At 45.7% G+C, this 16527-nt stretch overlaps 1 protein-coding gene across 7 annotated transcripts in view; it reads right to left on the bottom strand.

Moving 5' to 3' along the window:
• The window catches only part of LOC128351531 (calcium-activated potassium channel subunit beta-2), a 504933-nt gene that overhangs the window by 295540 nt on the left and 192866 nt on the right, over positions 1-16527 (bottom strand). The window contains exon 1 of one of the 7 annotated variants that reach the window (XM_053311140.1): positions 13719-13923. The exons of the other annotated variants lie outside the window; for them this stretch is intronic. The gene's annotated coding sequence lies outside the window, so the exon portion shown is untranslated. Of the gene's footprint in view, positions 1-13718; positions 13924-16527 lie in introns of those variants that run through there. 7 annotated transcript variants of the gene reach the window in all.

Below are 16527 nucleotides of genomic sequence, written 5' to 3'. Positions count from 1 at the left end.
AGAGCCTGCTGGTTCCTGCACTGTAACTTGCTCTGTCACTTTTTCTAAATATGCATTGGAGGAATATTTTTTTATTAATTGGGAAATATTACTCTATGATTGTAGAGCATTCAGTGATCAGGTCTTATGCACCGTTGTGTCCTGCAGACAACTGTTTGGGGTGGGGTGTAACAAGTGCTGCTCCAGCAGAAGGATCGATTTGACTGTCAGGGTTGCCATGGTAGCTAATTGAAACCTCTGTGTGCAGACGCAGTGTACCTCAGAGTATCAAGTGCTAAGCATATAAGACTGGGAATATAAGACTTGCAAATTTTTGAGAGGCTTTCCACCGCTGGAAACCAAATCTTGGAAGTGGAGCTTTCATTTGACCTTGCAGAGCAAATCATTCTGTCCACATTGTCACAGCCTGTGGCACTGTACATTGGAAGCTGCCTTACACCAAGTGACACTATTGGTCCATTTTTTAATCTATCCATCTATCTCATTTCTAGACCGACCTTCCAAAAATGGCTCAGGGCAGTTTACATTAAAATAAAACTAAAATCAATTACCTGTCAAAATCAAAAACTGTAAAAACAACATAAAACCATTATTAAAACAATTAAAACAGTTTTAAAACCCTGGAAAACCAGGCCAAACCTTTACAGTTTAAAAACCTTGGAAGGCCAGGCTAAACAGATTGGTCTTAAGGGCTCCCCTGAAGGTTAATAATGAACTCAGATTGTGGATTTCTGCTGGGAGTGCATTCGGCAGCTACAGAGAAGGCCTGCCTCTGAGTCGCCACCAGATGTGTTGGTGGCAACTGAAGACGGACCTCCTCAGATGACCTTAACAGGAGCTGGGGTGTAGACAATTCAGTATTGTCTACTACAATGACTAGCAGAAGCCCTGCAAATTTTCAGACAGGAGTCTTTCCCAGCTCTCTCTAAAGACACCAGGGAGTGAACCTGCGACTTCTGAATGCAAAGCAGATGTTCTACTACTGAGCTCCAGCCCCATCTGAAACCTTGGAGGGCTGCTGCCAAACAGTGTACTGAGCTGGATGGACGAATGACTTGACTTGGTATAAGGCAGCTTCCTATGGTCCTTTGTGGTCACTGCCTTTGGAGCCACCTTGTGCACCAGCCATCACTCTCTCCTCAAGAGCCAAGGAGATCTTGTTGCTTCGGCAAAACTCCAGTCCAATTAGGAGGTCTTTTAAAGTCCTTCCTGTCCCAGAAGTGGGTGACATTGGTCCAGAGCTGGAGAGCCTTTTATTCCTTTGAAGATGTTCCTGGCTTCCATTTTGGAAGTTTGCCAGTTGAAGTAGTCATTCAAAGAACCAAAAGTTGTCAACTTAAGCCCAGGCAGCTCCTGCCTTGATGTAACATTTAATTTGGCACCAAAACAGCAGTGAAAACAATAGGCATGTTTACACAGTTGTTTGAATCTAGGTTTAATGTGGGTTACCAACAGTAGCGTGATTGTGTGAACCCATGCCAAAGTGGGAATCTAGGGCCATAAACCACCTTGGCATGGGTTCTCACACAATCACGCCAAAGTTGGTAACCCACATTAGACTTATATTCACATGATTGTGTGAACAAGCATCCTAACTACCAATCACTCATTAAAAACATTCGGGGGGGGGGGACTGGGTGCAGAACTTCCCAATGCATACCTGTTGACAAGGCATTACCAAAGTACATTTGCAAAGAGACTGAAAGTATCAAGATTGCTTTAGAATTGAGATATGCCCTGTTCTAAGAACATAAGAACATAAGAACAGCCCTGATGGATCAGGCTCAAGGCCCATCTATTCCAGCATCCTGTTTCGCACAGTGGCCCACCAGATGCCGCTGGAAGCCACAGGCAGGAGTTGAGGGCGTGCCCTCTCTCCTGCCATTACTCCCCTGCAACTGGTACTCAGAGGCACCCTGCCCTTGAGGCTGAAGGTGGCCCACAGCCCTCTGACTAGTAGCCATTGATAGACCTCTCCTCCATGAAGTCATCCAAACCCCTCTTAAAGCCATCCAGGTTGTTGGCCGTCACCACATCCTGTAGCAGAGAGTTCCACAAGCGGATCACGCGTTGTGTGAAAAAGTACTTCCGTTTGTTGGTCCTAGACCTCCTGGCAATCAATTTCATGGAGTGACCCCTTGTTCTAGTGTTGTGTGTGAGAGAAAATAATCTCTCTCTCTCCACTTTCTCCACGCCATGCATGATTTTATAGACCTCTATCATGTCTCCCCGCAGTCGTCTTTTTTCTAAACTAAAAAGCCCCAGGTGTTGTAGTCTTGCCTCATAAGAAAGGTGCTCTAGGCCCCTGATCATCTTGGTTGCCCTCTTCTGTACCTTCTCCAGTTCAACAATGTCCTTTTTAAGATGTGGTGACCAGAATTATACGCAGTACTCCAAGTGTGGTCGTACCATAGTTTTGTATAAGGGTATTATAATGTTAGCCATTTTATTTTCAATCCCCTTCCTAATGATCCCTAGCATGGAATTTGCCTTTTTCACAGCTGCCGCACATTGAATAGACACTTTCAACGAGCTGTCAACCACAACCCCAAGATCCCTTTTCTGGTCCGTCACCAACAGCTCAGATCCCATCAGCATATACTTTAAGTTGGGGTTTTTCGTCCCAATGTGCATCACTTTACACTTGCTAACATTGAACTGCATTTGCCATTTTGTGGCCCACTCCCCCAGTTTGGAGAGATCCTTTTGGAGAAGAACAATCCGTTTTGGATTTCACTACCTGGAAGAGTTTGGTATCATTAACCCTCCCTGTGTTCAGTAAATGATCAGAGTGGATGACCCCACCAGTCTGGTGTATATGGAGTCCTTATGAGGACTCTGTGATTGCTGGAAGTACGGCCAGAGGGAGTGGTGGTTTCAAGGGACATGACCAGTGGGTGTGGTCCCACTCTCTCATCTAGAGAACATAGGAACAAAGGAAACTGCCATATACTGAGTCAGACCATTGGTCTATCTAGCTCAATATTGTCTTCACAGACTGGCAGCGGCTTCTCCAAGCTTGCAGGCAGGAGTTTCTCTCAGCCCTATCTTGGAGAAGCCAGGGAAGGAACTTGAAACCTTCTGCTCTTTCCAAAGTGGCTCCATCCCCTGAGGGGAATATCTTCCATGGCTCACACTTCTAGTCTCCCATTCATATGCAACCAGGGCCGACCCTGCTTAGCTAAGGGGACAAGTCATGTTTGCTACCACCAGACCAGCTCTCCTCTCCCTGGAAGGATTTGTGATAAGAGGCCTATGGAGAAGGAAGAATATGACAGCGGAGTATTAAACAATAATGAAAGGAAGGTGAATCACTAGTTCCAGTTTACCTGCCTTTGCCATTCCAGATGAAGAAAAGATTCCATCAAAATGCAGGCAATACATTTAAGATTCATAACTAGGAAATGTTTCCTAAGATAGCATTTCATATATAGGACACAGAGGGAGGGCATCACTAAGTTTAGATCCAGAAGCCATTTGTGTAGCAAATGAAATCATCCACACATTTCCAAGGTGCAATAATTTTTCAGGTATATTATTGGAATATGAATGCTGCATTCTCACTTTAGTGCAGTTTGGCCTCTTGTTGCCTACACTGTATTTCCTTTTGGTTATTTACACCTCCTCTGCTCCTGAATTGAACTCATGCTTTCTTTCTCCGTGGTGTTTTCATAGCTAGAGCTACAGTGTGCCGGGGATCCATATATGGGGACTACCTCTCTGCCATTCCAATCTAAAACGGTACAGCTGGAGAGACAGGGAACTGCACAGTCCAGCCACAGTGATATGAGACAATGCGATCATGGCACACTGTCTGGTATCATGATCCAGGTCTGGTGCTGGTCCTGCCTCCTCAGCATCTGGCTCCACTTTGCTACTGTGAGCAGTGACTGTGACAGACTGACTCATGAACAGCCAGACTGTGACAGTTTGAGTCCTGAAGCTCTAATAGTCCCAAAGGGGGGATGTGTGTGTGTGTGTGTGTGGTGGGGGTAATCAGGACTGCAATGGGAGGAGAAAAGGCCTGCCTGACATGATCTTGATCCTGATTTGCTCCCCCCGCAACACAGTTGCTATTTTAATTTTTAAAAAATTTAAAAATGGTTTACTAATTTGGCATCACATGTGGTTTGATGCTAGTTTAATGGCAAGGAAAACAGAATTAAGTATGGGGCAGTCTGTGCAGAGATGGCATGGACCTCTTCTGTTGTATCTATTGTGACTTCATTTAACTCAAACCCCCAGATATTGCATAGGGAAGACTGAGTAGATTAACTGCACAGAATCATTGTGTGGAACAGCTGGATATTTCAGGCGTGCATCTGTATTGCTCTTTTTAAATTCTAATTCTAAGGTGCCAATTTTCATGGTATATAATTTCCATTGGGATTGGAAAGGGAATGGATGAACGAAGCCTTTAATTATAGGCAATGGAATAGAAAATCTCCCTATTATTTCGAGAAGGGAGAAGAAGAGAGGAGTAAAAAGTAGGAAAAAGAGCCATCCACAAAAAAGCAAAAAGAATGTTAAGTATGGTCTTATAAATCTGTTCATCCATCTTTCTTTAGACCATGCCAAGTTGGCACAGAAATAAAGGGGGAAGATATTCTAGCTCTGTTGCAGAGCTCCCTGCATGTTTCAGTGCATACATGGAGCTCCTGAGAGAGTAGTTATGACATAAGGGGGTAGGTATCCTGTTTTAGGCTGATCCAGGATCTCTGCCAAGGGGAGAGAGCTCCAAGGGGAAAAGGGGTCAGGACCTTGGCTAGCTCCAAGTAGGAAGAGCTGGGTTTGACAACATAATATAAATATTGCTCCAGTAGCTTTTTGAAGGAGGTTGTCTGCTGCCCAGGCAGAAGAGATTGGCTGTGCTCTTCCCTAGAGAAGGCTCTGTTGCTTAAAGGGGCCTTGTTTGATTTCCTAACTCTGGCTTTGGCAGCACTGAGAGATCTGATCAAGGGCTGACAGGTCCCCAGAAGACTTCTCTGAGTCAGAGGACAAAGGCATGGCTGTTCCCACAGGTCATACTGGAGGTACTGGCTCTGGTTCTTCTGGTGTGGGAGATCCCAGCAGCATAGAGTCACTCAGGGTCTGGGTCATAAGAGTCTTCCCATCTTGTGCCATCCCCTGAATGGTCTGCCTCATCCTGCAATTGAGGGAGTCCCACATCAGGGATCATGATGGGGGTGGCTTCTCATAATAGAGAAGAAGAATCTGGAATCTGCACAGTTGGGCCTTTTAAGGGGTGATGCTTGAGGCAAAAGCTTGCTGAGCAATAAGACAACATTATGAGAAAGAGGTAAGGTGAAGTCAGATGGAAAAGGCAATCTGAGCAGGCGAAAAGAGAGGAGGAGACAGAGTTGCGGAACCATGGAAAGGTTTGCAGGGTCAGGAAGCATCCAGGGAGGGGTAAAGTGAGAAGCAGATTCTATGAGCAGTTTAAAGTAAGTATACATAAGCTGTATAAATCGGACAACAGGAAGAGGAAGTTTGTGTAGAAATAGGAAATGATAGTGACCAATCACAATGGGGAAGGGTGGAGCAAGGCAAAGAGTGAATAAAGATACTTGGGGGCAGGGCATGAGGAGGCCTATGTATTCCAACAGAAATACAGTGATAAGGAAACATGGTACTATGGTTTCAGCTTGCCACAGTGGCTGATGGCTCTAACAACTGGCTACTTCAGCGCTAATGCTTGTTAGCACACACAGCATTGTCTGCAACTGAAAAGTCAATGAAGAAACTTTTCCAGCTATGGAAGCATCATGTGTGCATCAGAGACCCACATGCACAAGTAGACACTGGCTTGGGGTGCTTTGCCTTAAGGACACACATTAAACATGGGGAAAACATGGGAGCACTCAAGACTAGAACTGAGCAGCAGTTCTGTATTTCAAGGGGAAGACTTCAGGTGGGAAACGCTTTACCAAACTAACCCCATTCAACTCTTTTGTTGCCACCTGTTTGATGCCCCAGTGGTTTCCAACCTGGGGGCCTCCACATGTTGCTGAACTACAACTCCCATCATTCCCAGCCACAATAAATTGTAGCTGGGGCAGATGAGAGTTGTAGATCAGCAACATCTGGAGGCCCCCAGTTGGGAACCACTGGTCCAGGTGGTGGTGGTGGTGGTAATCATCTGGCATGTTCATGAAGCCAAATGAGAATGAGGGAGCTGAGTGCGAAGAAATGGTGCCCACCAAAAACTGGGGGCACAATTTCAGTTGCTTAACTGGGAGTGCAATTTCACTTCACTTCATTCCTGTTCATGCACTGCCCCCTAACTGCCCTCCTAATTTTGCATATTTTGAACAAGGCAACAAAGCTGGTTGGGCATTTCAGATCAGCACTATTGGAACAAGACATATGCAGCTGTCTTGTATGAATCAGACTGTCTAGTTCACATGGATTGGCAGTGGCTCTTTGGGATTACAGACAAGACTCTTTCCCAGCCCATCCTAAACACAGTTAGAAAACTACTTTATACTGAGTCAGACCCTTGGTCCATCTAGCTCAGTATTGTCTACACTGACTGGCAGCGGCTTCTGCAAGTTTGCAGGCAGGAATCTCTCCCAGCCCTACCTGGGAACTTTTGCAGACAAAGCAGATGCTCTACTACTGAGATTGGGCCCCATCCCCAAAAGAGAATTTCTTACAGCAGACAGTGCTCACCAATGTTACCTCTAACAGGAATTCCCAGATGTTGTTGCCTACAGCTCTCATCATCCCCAGCCAAAGGCCATTGCAGCTGGGGATGCTGGGAGTTGGGGAGTTCTATTAAATAATATCTGGGAATCTCTGTTAGAGGGAACACGGATGCTCACATGTGGTCAGCCATCCAAATGCAAACCAGGGCACACCCTGCTTAGCAAGGGAGGCAATTCATGTTCACTACCACAAGGCCAGCTCTCCTTCCATCTCTATCTGGAGATTGCCAGGGATTGAATCTGGGAACTTCTGCATGGGAAGAAGGTGCTCAACCACTGAGCCACACTGAGCCTCTCTTGAAGCACTAAAGCATTACAGGTTGTTAAGGAAATCCGGTTTGTTTGGATGGGATATGCAACTGGTTCCCTGTAACTCCCACTGACAGATGTGTCCACATGCAAATGTGTGAGTCTGACTATTTTAAAAATAATTAATTCTTTCCAGTCCTTTTCTCCTTTTTGAACCAAAGCAATTATACTCAAGGCTTGATAGTATTATTTTTTTGGCAAGAGAGGATTATACTAATTTATACCAAATGTGCCTGCAACAAGACAGGAACTAAAAAATAAACACATTTCCCGCAAAGCTTATTTACCTTCACAGAATCCCCACTAATCAAATGCATGGAAATGGTCAGATCTCCCTAATTAACTAACGCTCCCTCCAGATTTGAAAACAGGCTTCCTGGGGCAGTATCCATGAGAATGACAAAGATAAGGGCCTTTTTAAACAAAACTAACTGGTTGTTTATGGCATGAGCTTGCACAGACCAGAGTCTCCTTCAAGTAGTTGCCAAACTGCCTACATTCAGAAAATAAGGCTGTGCACACGTGCAGCCTAACTCAGGTTAGGGCAGCCCTACCTGGGTAGGGCTACTCATGTACAGCACCAAGATTGAGACTGATCCCAATGCTGCCTCCTCTGGTACCCCACAACGGTAGGTATATATGATCTTAAAAGTTTCTGAGCCAAGGGAAAGAGAGATGCTCTACCACGAAGCTATGGTCCTATTCTGATGCTATAACAAATCTCTACACTAAGCAGGCAGGTGGATTAGAACAGCGATTGTCAGCGCTGAGTCCCCACTTGTTATTGGACTTCAACTCCCAGAATCCCCAACCAAAGGCCACTGGGGCTGGGGATTATGGGAGTTAGAAAGAACCTTGGAGATCTTCTAATCCAGGGATTCTCAACGTTGGGTCCCCAAATGTTATTGGACTCCAACTCTAGCTTCTGTGAAGCTCCCAGATTCAATCCCTGGCATCTCCAGGTAGGGTTTCCTGTCTGAGACCCTGGAGAGCAACAGTCAGAGTAGACATTACTGAGCTACATGGACTGATGTCTGACTCACCAGCTTCATATACTCAATATACAGGTGGAAGGATTTAATCTTAAATTTCCTATCTACAGTGTAGACGGTCACGAGGAAATGTAAATCAAAGTTAAACACATCCCCATCTTTTCGCTTTATAACCATCTTCCCCTAATTTGTTTTGAAGTCAAAACAGCTTGACATTTTGACAGCTGATCCCTTCCCCCGCCCCACACCCGGTAAGAGAAGCCACTTGTCTCTTTCAGACACATTCTTCATTGCTTTTCAAATGCCATGCGTTTTCCTCTGCAAAAATGTATTATCTTCTATGAGTTATTCAGAGAATGCTAAGCTCATTGTGGGCTACGAAGGGCTTGGCCATGTTACATCTGTGATTGCCACAGCATTCAAACTCGCATTCTAAGCACGGAACAGACATTTTAAAAACAACTAAGCCCGCAGGGTTGGTCAATGATAAGGATTAACTTCTGTGACTATTTCTTCCTCTTATGCTTCTGTTCTACAGGCACCTGGTGGTTCCCACAGGCCAACAATGGTTCTGCACACATGCCAAGGCCATCAATTTATAATATATACAACTTCCTCATAGTTTGTAGACTAAAAAGCCAGTTTCTCACTTCCATCTCTTGGTCACGCTTCAGCATGACAAGAAATGGAATCCAGGGCAGGGCCTGTTAGTGTGAGTTACTGGAGTTGTCATTTTCCAGGGTTTACCTGCTTCCACAGGGTCTCTGGAAGCTAAATTTCTGAATAGGAAATGGATACATTTTGCCTTTAGTGCATATCCATGTTCATGAACACGAAGGCACCACACAGGGCACAGCCTGCAACTCCTGCAGAGGAGAGTTGGTCTTGTGGTAGCAAGTATGAATTGTTCCATTTGCTAAGCAGAGTCTGCTGGCTTGTATTTGAATGGGAGACTATAAGCGGGAACTGTAAGATATTCCCCTTAGGGGATGGGGCTGCTTCTGGGAAGAGCATCTATTTTTATTATTTATGTATTTAATTGTATTTAGCCAGTTTATATACCACCCCAAACTCACATATCAGGGTGGTTTACAGTAAAACAACTCAAATTAAAAACAATGTTAAACCAATCTAGGTTCCAAGTTCTCTCTTTGGCATCTCTGGATAGGACTGAGAGAGAGACTCCTGCCTGTAAACTTGGAAAAACTGCTGCCAGTCTGTGTAGACAATACTGAGCTAGATGGACTAATGGTCTGACTCAGTATATGGCAGCTTCCTATGTTCCTACACATTGCAGCTCCTGGGGTATATCTTGAACTGTCAATAACACATAATAATTATATTTTCCCCATATAATGTTACAGGTTAAAGCCCGGGTTAAAAACTCAGGTTTGCAGGGCAGGCAGCGCTGGGATCGGCTCGATCCCAGCGCTTCACCTAGGCAGCCAAACCCAAGCCTGGGTTGGGCTGCTTGTGTGAACAGCCTCATGATGTTCCAAAGTTCTCCAAACAGTTTACATAGCGATAGGGTTAAGAAAATGATTCCCTCTCCCAAAGCGGCTCGCAGTCTACAAAGAAAGATCCACTAGCGACAGCAACAGGAGAGGTGCTATGCTGGACTTAATAGGAATAATTGCTGCTCTCCCCGCTGCTAGATAGATGGGAGCTACCACTTTCAAAGTTGATTCTTTGGCCAGTTAGCAGAGCAAATGAATCCAGAATTCATTTGTAGGTGGCGTGTAGAGCTTTCAGCAAAGTGCAGTTACAGGGGAGAGGGTGCCGGGCAGTGATCTTTGGCATGAGAACTGAAATAGTACAAGCAGGGTCCTATTTTTATCCGTGAAATGTTGGAGGATATGCCATGGACAGAGGCTGATCCTGATGGCAGTGCATGCCCATCAACTCTTTGCATGGGGAAGATAAAGCACTGCAATGGGGAGCCATCATTGCATGGGGACATACCTGCCCCTCACCTCTGACACAGGCGGCCTGACCTCCGTTGTCAAGGAAGCATGTTAACGTGTGCAGAGATGTCCCTCCCAGGATCTTCTAATTGATGGCCTCTCCCACTCACCATACTTCTGGCTATTACATGATGGGCATCTCCCTGGTTTCCAGGGACAAGCATAACCAATGTATTACAATAATTGAGGCAAGTTAAGTAGCATCCTTCCAGCAATAAAATAATCATAGAGGTTGTTCTCATGACCGGCCCTACCTGGGTAGTGCAGCACAAGCCTGGGTAGAGATCCTTCATTGAGTAGGAGGTAAAAGTGAGGTAGGAGGTCACTGCCTGTTGTGTGGGCGAGCCGCGGGCTGCTGGCAGCTCTTTTTGGGCTGCCGGCGGCCATACTTATCATGGAGCTGGAATGGCGGGGGTGGAAGGAGTGGCCCAGCAGCTGGGAGATATCCCATTGCACTGCTCTGCTGATATGGTTCATTGTGGGATATCTGGCGGCCAGACTTTGCTCTTCCTGCTGCTCATTTGCTGCGCTGCTTGCTGCCCTCTGGATTGTGTGGGGGAAGGTAGGTAGCATCTTGCCTTCCCCCAGCCCCAGCCCCAGCAGTTGTGCGAATGACCTTAGAAACTCATAGAGTTGGAAGGGATGTTGGTGTTCTAGTCCAACACCCTACTCAGTACAGGAATCTGCTACTGAATCCCTGACAGCCTGTGTTGGAAAATTTCCAGCAAAGGAGACTGCATGAGGATCTGCACGAGGCAGACTATTCCACTATCAAACTTAGGAAATTCCTCCTTATGTCGAACCTGAATCTGCTTCCTTGTAGTTTCAACCACTGGCTCTATCCCTTTCCCTCAGCAGCAACTAGAAAGGTGCATGAAATGAATTTTTTGATTCATTTCAAATTCCAATGAATTCCAAAAATTCACCCCAAATTTGAATCTGGCCAAAAATTCGATTCAAATTGACCCTGTTCTGGTACCTTTTTTAAAAAAATCAATCAGGGGACCTGAATTGTTTTTAAAAGGTGCCGAACACTCAAATTGAATTCAAAATGAATTTTTAAAAATCATTTTGAATTCAAATCGAATTGCTCTTTTAAGGCATGATTTTACTTATTTATCTATTTATCTATCTATCTATCACATTTTCACACTGCCCCAAACCTTCGTTTCTGGGCAGTTTACAGCCACATAAAACCATTTTTGATTTGAATCACTCGAATCACACAGATTCAAGTCGAATCAATTCAAATACAAATCAATTTGTACATCGCTAACAGCAACAGAGAGAATCAGTGCGAGTCTGGATACTTTATAGAATTTGCCATTCAATCCAGTATAACATTAATAATTACTTTGTAATTAGTAAGAAAATAACACAGAGAAATGCCTGCTGCCTAGTCCCATAAGTTGTTGTGTGCATGTAGAAGCTGATGGATTGGGGTTCAAGGACTCCGAGATGGCCCAAGACTGGTCTGCCTAAAAAACCCCAAACCAAACTTGAGTTCCTGTTGTGGCATTTAGGGGCATGCAAAGGATGTTTACAAAAGCAGTGGCAGAGATGGGGAAGGAGTGAGTTGGTGAAGATCCTATCCATGATATCCTATCCAATCCCAAATATCCTATCCAATCCCAAAGGCTAGTTGAGAGGATCAGAAGCTGGACTCTTACAGATGTAAAGCTGCATTCAGCGAAGCAGTGGCAGAGAATCCTACCCTACTTGACAGGCATAGACTAGAACTGCAGAGAAAACCAATGTTTGTGCCAGAGCAGATAAAATAGATTTATAGCATCAAGCTGGCAGACAGAAATAGCCCGCATAATCACAAACATTATCATGTATTGAGTACTTATGGATAACCAGGATTTTGCAAAATATAAAAGACATCTGAAGCTGCTTCATGCTGAATCAGATCACGGGGGCCATCAAGCCCAGTGCTGTGAACTCTGACTGGCAGCAGCTTTCCAGGATTTAAAGGAGGGTCTTTCCCAGCCCTACTATCGAGATCCTTTTTGCTCACGATTGCTTCTGTATGCTGGGGCATAGGGTTTTTTTTTTTAATTTCCAGAGCGGGAGCAGAAGGTCTAAACACTGGGAAAGGTGCAGGCTTCATAGTCTACACTAATCTTCATTCATAATCCTATACAATATACCCAGCAGAATGAAGCCTAAGATCCCGTACACCTTTACCCTAATAAAGAAACTCTTTATTGCAGGGGTTTTAAAAGGAAAGTCTGGAACTGCACAGTGGTATGTGATAGAAATTTGCACATATAGCATATGCCACTATAACACACCTGTACATTCTGGTTATCAGCAATGATCTCTGCTGATCTTTAGAGACCCTTTCCTCCAGAGAATCTCATACTGTCTGGACACCAATAGATACATAAGGGAAGAGAGTTTGCAAAAGCATCCTTTAGCATGATTTACTACAACTTAGCTTCAGATATTCCTTTGTGGTAATTAACTTACTTGCAGTATCAGAGTCTAGGTTTTTAAGGATACCGAACTACTTACTTTACTTTTCACGTTGTTATCAGTCTCTCTCTCTCTCTCTCTTTTTTACATCAGCTAACATAATGTAATTTCTTCATGTCTTGAATTTTTGAACCAAACACACATTCTTTTTTCCTGGCACTATATATTTCATGTCTGGTTACATATTTTAAAAATCTCCAAACCCTGCTTTATTGTATGAATTAAAATAAATTTATTACAGCTAACCCGAGAGAGCAACAACGAAAATAAATATATTCAGTGGCTGACATTCAGATGCGCACTGCATGGGTACAGCGGAGTTGAGTTCCAGACTACAGCTGCATTCTTGCATGGAAAGGGGAAGGAGCGGTTTTCACTCATTTCCCCTTCCTTCTAAAGCCCACTGTCCAGCATTAAAATGTGAATATGAAGAATATTTACATATCACTTTCCAACAAATGTTCCCAAAGCAGTTTACATCAATATAAACAAAGAAACAAACAAACAAAATGGTTCCTTGTCCCCAAAGGGTTCACAAGCTAAAAAAGAAACATAAGATAGACACCAGCAACAGCCACTAGAGGGATGCAGTGTTAGGGATGGATAGGGCCAGTTGCTCTCCCCCTGCTAAATAAAGAGAACCACCACTTTTAAAAAGTGCCTCTTTACTCAGTTAGCAGGGGTATTATGTCCTCAAAGGCCGTGTGTCCCTCAGAGACATATTTTCATGATGCACAATGAGCTTCAGAGTGAAGGGGAGATTTGCCATTCCTCCCTGCTTGTGTGGTGTGCACCTGCAGTGTTAGTCTGGATGTTGACCAGTGTACACATTGTTAGAATCCTTCAACACCGCTAAGTGAATTTTTTCTTAGTGAAAAAACACTTCCCAAGCAGGAAAGCATTGCTTCTCCATCCAGCAGGGCAGACCTTCTAAAGTCCTAATTTGTGGATTGACTCCTCCACAATGCATTGACTAGTCCTGTCATTTTTTTCTTTCCTGCCCCCAGACTCCTCCTCCTGCTCCATTGTTTCTTCACAGACAAGCTGCCTTGGGATTTTCTTAATGAAAGGCAGGGTATAAATTTAACAATTAAAAAAATATAAAAATAACAATAAAGGATCACCGTCTGAAGAGTCTCTTCCTCCTCTTATCTATAAAGAAGCAATGAACAAGTAATCAATATGCCTCCTAGTGACTTGTCAAGTCCCTATGAAGACAGGGAGTGACTGAAGAAGCTACGAGCCTGTGAGCTTGCGGATGCTACCTGGATGTCCAGGGCAGGGGGCCTATGCTTCCTCCAGGAAATCCCAAAGGGCGCTTGAGCCTGTTGCTCTCCCAACGTTTTCACTCATGTGCCCTGCCACGGTGTTACATCTGCCGAGAAAACAGTGCAAGCCAACAAGCACTTTTTGCAACTCATGAGTGGTGGTCTGTAATTCGGATCATTATTTCTGGAAGAAATCCTTGAAGAATTTCTGAAATAGATAATAGAACAATGTGCACAGATTATTCAAGGAAATTAAAGCTCTGAAAAGCTTTTCACTGATTGATTGTTTCTACTTATAGGCGATCCTTTAAAGATGTCATGACACCATGCGACAATGTATACAAACCTACAAGGTGTAATTACTGGGGAAATTGGCATTAAGAATCAATGATGGTCAACCTCAGGCTCCTTGTAACATAGGCTGTACATTCTGAATACTTATTAAGAATAGTGATGTGCCCGGACCGATCCGGAGGCCATTCTACAGGCCTCCAGACCGGTTCAGACATGGGTGGTTCGGATTTGGGTGGTTCGGGGTGGGGGGTCCTCTTAAGGGCGTGGGAGGGTTTACTTACCCATTCTGCCGCTTTCCCCCCTCCGGTGCATGTATTTTATGGAGTAATTGCTCTTACTATTTCCTTGAGCGCCCCTTCTCCGGCGCTCTGCTGCAGCAATTGTTTTAGTAATGGGGCGGCAGGATACCTCCCTGCTGCCCCTTCCCCCGCTTGGCATCATGGCGCCATGACGCCAAGCGGGGGAAGGGGCGGCAGGGAGGTATCCTGCCGCCCCATTGCTGCAGCAGAGCGCCAGAGAAGGGGCGCTCAAGGAAATAGTAAGAGCAATTACTCCATAAAATACGGGCACCAGAGGGGGGAAAGCGGCGGGAGGGGTAAGTAAACCCTCCCGCGCCCTTAAGAGGACCCCCCCCACCCCAGTGCCAGACCGCAGCTCCGCTGTTCCGTGCACACCCCTAATTAGGAATCTTACCATTCACTACACACTTTTTTACTTCTAGCAAAGGTTACCACAATCCAAAAATAAAAGGAATATTTCCTAGCAAGTGAAAACTCCTGCACATGAAGATTGATTGACTGAGTACCGAAAAGCTCATATAATAAGCCTCCCGGGCTCGGGAGTCTCTCCAGGATGCCCTGTGCACTCGCGCGGGGCATCCTGGAACTTCCGGCGGCTGCGCAGCCCCTGATCCCCGCAGTCCCTGCCAGCTCTGTGACGGAGCTGGCAGTCGTGTGGCGGCCGATCTGGCCGCCCAGGGCTGCCTTTTGATAATCTGCGGAGAGAGTGGGCCAAGAAGAGCTTCTTCAAAGTGTTTTTTTCTTTCTACCTTCTGAAATAACTGCCAGTTATTCTTGTGAGATGACACCAAGTTCTTGTATTAATGAGAGAGAATTCTTAAGTTCTCTGTCCATTCCCTCCTTGCTGTTTAAAATTTATGAACCATTTTGTTGTCGCTCCTTAGATTCTGAAGATTCAGAAATGTTTGCTCAAGTCAGAGATAAGCAAACATCTCTGAATCTTCCAGTAAGTGAGGCTCTTCACATGATTAGTGTGAAAAACCTCTAGGGGGTTTGCGTGGAGAGCGGGCTTAGCCCAATCTTCCCACAGACAAGCCAGACAGTCTGATCTGGGCAGCCGCAGTGGCCGCCCACATGACTGCCGGCTTCATCAAGGAGCTGGCCAGGGCTGGGGAGTTCGGGGGCCGTGCTGAAGCATGCTGGAGAGACCCCCAAGCCAGGAGGCTGCTTTTCAGCCTCCCGGTCAGAGCCATGCCGTGGCAACTCACGAGCAAAAAAAACCAGGTTTGCGGAGCACTTTACAGAGCACTCTGCAAACCCAGCTTAAGGGGAGGGTTACTTTGGTGGGTTAACCGCCTGCGAGCCCAGTGGTTCTCATGGTCAGGAGAAATCGGGCTAGCCTCACCTAGGCCAATTTCTCCTGATCGTGGGAATAGCCTCAGTATCTACAACTGAAACAATCACTGATCTGGCAGAGTAGATTTTCCCCCATTTACGTTCTTGTGCAAGTCGATCCCCAGGGCTGGATTTAGGGGCAGATAACTGAGGCAAGTTCTTGGGGTGCTCGACTTTGGGTGTACTGCACATACTGTATTCAGTTATTCTTTAGGAGTAACTGATAAAAAAAAATCTTCTAGGTGGTTAGAGGGAACAAATTTGTTTTTATTTACTTATATATGGCATCAATAAGTACATGTGTGCAAACTTAGCAGATTACATACAGAGCATTTTGTGTGTCATTCGCTATATCATCCTGCCATGGGAAGTGGTGATGGCCACTAGCTTGGGTCGCTTTAAAGGGGGCTTAGACCAATTCATGGAGAATGTCTACCAATGGGGCTATTCTTACGATCACAAAATATAGCCCGATTTTTGTGATCGTCAGAACCACTGGGCTCGCAGCCGAGCACGGTGGTTCTGGAGTGGCTAACCCGCTCCTGTAGCCCGCCCCTTAGCCCAGGTTTGCAGAGCGCGCGCGCCGCAAACCCAGGCTATCTGCTCGTGAGTAGCCGCGGTGCGGCTCTGCACCATGGCTACTCGTGAGTAGACCCCCTGGCAGGAGGCTTAAAAGCAGCCTCCCGGCTCGGTGGTCTCCCCAGTATGCCCTGCGCGCTCGCGCAGGGCATATTGGGGCTTCCGGGGGCCGTGTGCCCCCCGAGCTCCCCAGCCCCTGCCGGCTCTGTTTTGGAGCCGGACATCGTGTGGGAGGCCGATCCGGCCGCCCAGGGCTCCCTGCCCGCTCGTGAGCAGGGAGAGCGGGCTTAGCCCGCTCT

The sequence above is a fragment of the Hemicordylus capensis genome, chromosome 3 (genome assembly GCF_027244095.1).
Source record: "Hemicordylus capensis ecotype Gifberg chromosome 3, rHemCap1.1.pri, whole genome shotgun sequence".
Lineage (NCBI taxonomy): Eukaryota > Metazoa > Chordata > Lepidosauria > Squamata > Cordylidae > Hemicordylus > Hemicordylus capensis.
This window is presented reverse-complemented; position numbering and strand designations above follow the sequence as displayed.